Source organism: Osmerus mordax, chromosome 13 (genome assembly GCF_038355195.1).
Source record: "Osmerus mordax isolate fOsmMor3 chromosome 13, fOsmMor3.pri, whole genome shotgun sequence".
Lineage (NCBI taxonomy): Eukaryota > Metazoa > Chordata > Actinopteri > Osmeriformes > Osmeridae > Osmerus > Osmerus mordax.
In genome coordinates, this window is record NC_090062.1 from 10422163 (window position 1) to 10427258 (window position 5096).

Consider the following 5096-nt stretch of genomic DNA (forward strand, 5'->3'; position numbering starts at 1 on the left):
ACAATCTTGGCTAAAATAAATATGACGATAGATTAGTATGCGTTACGCTGCGAGGTCTCCTCGCTGGTTCATCAAATCACTGACATCCAAGAGCGCTCTGTCTCTAAGGAAACATCTGATGATTCATATTCATGAGGGCACCGCCCCCTTTTCCAAAACTCAGACGTCAAACCCCGCCCATCTTTCCTTCTTTTAAAGAGCCAGCAACCATTTTATCCTTCTGACCGAGAGACGATCAACTACACCAATCGGCTATTGTCTCGTCGTTTTGGCCAAAGAAATTAGTAGGCTACGGTTTTATTTTCACCTGCTGTTGTGCTGCCGCCGTTGGCTTAGGGCTGGAAACCATGGTGGGATACCTGGAGGGTTCTACAGTGATCCTTGGAGTGTGTGCAGAGCTTTCCTTCGCGTTGCAGCGGCTGTGAGGGGCCACAGCAGAGGACAGGAAGACATAGAGTGAGATAAAGACATCAAGAGTGTGCTGGGGCTGCTGTGGTTAGGGAGAATGCTAGTTTAGCATCGCCGTGATAGTGGTGATGAGAAGAGAGTGAATGATGATTGGGAAGAGTCAGACAGAGAGAGGAAGGGAATGGGGGAGAGAGAGAGAAAATAGAGCGTGTCTGCCAAAAGAACCTATCCTTTCTGTCTGCATTGATATACTGCTGTGGTGAACCAAGTTGTCATTGCTCTAACCCCCAGAACCTATTATACACAAACACCATGCCGACACACATACTCACAATTACACACAGACCATAGACACTCACACACACATGCACACACTCACACTCTGAGGAGCTCTGGGTGAACCCAGTCATTACTCTACCTGTCTAATCACAGAGTAGCTATGAGTATCAGACTGACACTGACATTGCAGCTTGTCACTTCCACAGAGCTGCAGGCCTTCAGCAGAGAAAACATACAGTATAGCCGCATTCTTCCCATCAAGCTGACTGCTGGAGGCAGGGGTTTCTACACACACCTAATCCTGGTAATCATCTTCCCATCGTCACCCTCCTCCCTACTGATACATTTTCTATGTCTCCTCCTTTATCTCTTTCCTCTCTCTTATTCTTACTCTACACCTTCTACGTCATTCCCTCTCCTATCCCTCTTTAGTCCCTTTATCTTTTCGTCTCCTCTCCCTTCACATCTTCCTCTCTTCTCTCTCTCTCTTGCTCTATCTCTTCTTCCATCTCTCCCTCTCCTCTGCCCCAGGCCACACATTTGGCCTAGTTTGGACAAACCTAGTCAGCGATACACAACACTTTCGCCTGACACGTGTAGCATTGCTACAGTGTAGCATTAAGAAACCAAATTCAGAGATACCCAACAATGGAAATTGGAGATGGTCTAAACTCTCAGGTAGTGGATGAACCTGCTCCCTTCATTCCTCCTCTGCATGTTGAGAGGGTTGTAGTACACAGTGGTGAAGGCCAGAAGACATTTTACTTTGACCATTATTGCTCTAATGTAACCCATGAGTGAAATAAGTGCAATTCGTGCAGATTTGGTTAATATTCATAAACTACCACTCTTCCATTTGCTCAATCAATAGGAGATGTATACAATGAGTTAACACACTTCTGAAGGATACACAGTATACAGGGAGTCAGGTGGCAGAGCGGTTAGGGAAGCGGGCTTGTAATCAGAAGGTTTCCAGTTCGGTTCCCGGCCGTGCCAGATGATGTTGTGTCCTTGGGCAAGGCACTTCACCCTACTTGCCTCGGGGGGAATGTCCCTGTACTTACTGTAAGTCGCTCTGGACAAGAGCGTCTGCTAAATGACTAAATGTAAATGTAAATGTAAAAAGTATACCCACTTAACCAAAACTACATAAAAAGGTGAATTTCATCTCAATAGCTCTTGGAGTATAAAGACTTGTGGCCATTACAACCCTGGTCTGCTGTGTTCCATCTCTGTCCTGGGGGAAGGAATGACTCATCAATAACACCCTGATGAGTCCATCTGGACACTGGTTTATTTTCAGGTGTGTGTGAGTGTGTCTGGTGTGTTTGTGTGTGGTTTCTACTGACTGTCATCTTCTTCCTAAATTAGCTTATTATACTTAATTGTTTCAAAATGGAAATAAATGGAAGCAATGCTACCTACCCTGACCCAGTTCCAGACCGGGCTGCACCAGACCTAGACCCAGACCCAGACCCAGACCCAGACCCAGACCCAGACCCAGTCCCAGACCCAGTCTAGATCATACCAAGCTTACACCAAGACCCAGATCTGTTTTCCTGCATCTTTCATTCTTCCACCATCTTCTCCACTTCTCCATCCAGCTTCCTCCGTGCTACTGGTGGTAGATAAAACAAAGTGCCATGGACCACTCAGATACCAGGCCTGGAGCTGGCTGCCAGCTCTGGTTTAAATGACCACCTCAGGTCTTTTACTGGCTCTGGTCTTTGAAATGTCTCTCAGCCTCATCCATCTCTCCCCCCTGTTGCCTCCTCCCAGCACAGCAACCTTCCCCTGCCTCTCTTAACCCCCTGACTCCCTCTCCCGCTCCTGCCGCCCCCTCCCCATGGTCATAAACTCCGCCCATCACAGGAGCAGATGATACGCGGTGGGAGACTTGACCATAAACCCTTCCTGGGGTTGCCTTGACGACCTCTCACCCTGTTACCATGGGTGTCAAATCAGAATCAAAGCAGCTGAAGCTGTTTAATAGGCTGCTACTATAGATGAAAGGCTCCCGTGTTCTTATGCAGGTAGCTAACAAGGTCATGTGGCTCGCTTTTGGCTGCGCAGACAGGAACACAGGGGAACCTATTATTTTACAAGGTAGCAGTATCGTGTTAAAGATTGTAAGCAGCATTTCCTGATTGGAAGGGGGAGGGTAACAGAGAGAGACATCCTTTGGTATACGGTTGACCTTTCAATATCAACTCACCTGGAGGAAAATAACCTTCCCAAGTCCTCCTGCTCCCTCACCAATCTAAATCTCTGTCTGTCTTTCTATCTCTCTTTCTATCTCTCTTTTTATCTCTCTTCTTGCCCCCTTTCTCTCTCTTCCCATCACTCTCCCTTTTTCATTCCCTCGCTTTGGTCCTCTATCCTCTCGTTTCCTCTCTCTTCAGTAGGTTTTACAGAGCAGTGTAAAGGTCATTGGTTGTGTCTCTGTCACAACAGCTGCCAGCCACTATCTTTGTCTGAAACACAGACTACAGGAGAGGCAGCTGGAGTAGCCTCCACCAGAGAACCTTCAATTATTTTCTTTAACTTTGCAGATCTGACAAATAGAAACACACACACACACACACACAGACACAAACATACACACTGAAGCACACACACACAGACACACATATGCGCAAACACACAAAGACACACACAGGCCTAAACTCAAACAAACCCTCAGAGCTTCTACCTGCCCTGTCTCCCCAGGATCCATAGGACAGCCTCTGATTATGTAATTACAGCCTGGCTCTTATGTAATAACAAGAGGAAACTTGACTCTGAGAAACACACACCTGGGATTGTCATAAAGGGGGACTGCAAGAGAAAGAAGGAGGAAGGAGGAAGAGAGAGAATCCAGTCAGAAGAGTACATCTGATTATCTGATCAAAGCAGAAATGGAAACACAGTTTTTTGATTGTTATTGTAGCCCGCCAGTATGTCCATAAACTGTCTGGACAGTCAGCACAGCAACTCACACTAATGTCCTCCATCTCTTTTTTGTTTTAGTTTTCCATAAAACATCTATCCACCAGGGAGGGAGCCATGTGAGTAAATGCTAGATATTAATATCTCTAATCATGCCAATTATCTGTACATTTCTGTTTCTTTGGAGACCGAGAAAGAGAACACTTCTGCTCCTCTCATGGAACTTCCTGTTTGCTGAGAAAGGTTGAAAAGAGCAAGTACGGAGGCAGAGAGGGGTCAGCACCTTCCCGAGTGTGATGTCACTAGTGTGTGACCACCACTCCTCTCCTCCACATTAACAAGCCTCATCACCAATCGCAGTCCACGTCGTTAATATGGATGACCAATTAGAGGGTTTTCCAATTAGAGACCTGGCCAATTAGAGTGCTTAGTGTGAGGGTCTCTCTGAAGAGGCCTGGATCCCTGCCTCTCTTTGTTATCACACCATTAAAGTGAGTCATATTAGCATTCTTACAAGAGAAGTATAAAGAAATGGTAGTGAACTAAAGTCAGCATGAGATTCCAGGATAACATCTTTGGGATGCAGCCGGTTGTTTGGTGTAAGCACAATACTGTGTGTGTGTGTGTGTGTGTGTGTGTGTGTGTGGACTGTAATGACAGGCCAGATCAGAGAGTGATACATGATTACAGCTGTATGGTAACTAGTTTATACTATGAACTATATGGTGTAACCAGGACAGAGTTACAGCTGAAGAATGCACATTCACATAAACACATACACCTTCTGTCATTATTCAGCATGTAATTCATTCCTGCCTCATTCATTCAGTCATCTATTAACTTGTTTACTTGCTTCTGAAGCACATTGATATGTGTGTTGTGCTAGTTGGTGCTGTGCAGAAAGGGAGTGGTGTGGCTAACCTGATCCTGGAGCTGAGTGGAGAGGGGGAGGGGATGCTCGTAGATCTACAATAGCAGCACTATGGAGCTGGAGCAGAGAGAAGGAGCGGGACAAAGCAGGCTTGTGTAACACTCCCCCTGTGGAGAAACACACTGAGCCATACCTGATACTGATATGAATCAATGTAGTCCAATATTTCTAAGGACTGGTGCATCCTGTTGTCTCCCCTTGGGTGGGGTAGCTAGGGGCCAGGGGGTTGGGGAGATGCACAGGATGCTTATCAGGGTGGGAGAGGGTCTATTCTCAGGGATGGAGGTTGGTGAAGAAGGGTGGGTGGGTGTGGGGAGGCAGGTGTGTGTTCTATCACCCCATACCCCCACGGTTAAGAACCAGACCATGTGTATGGTGCACGGTGACCTACCCTGCCACCAGGAACCTTTCCTTGTCCGTCCTCCTACCTTGGATCCTTAACCCTGAAGAATGGGTTTCAGTGAGACCGGGCAGTCCTCTGTCAACCAAGACATTTGGGTTTCTATCCCGTTCAGTCCCACCATCTATGCTTTAGTCAAGCCTTCAGGGT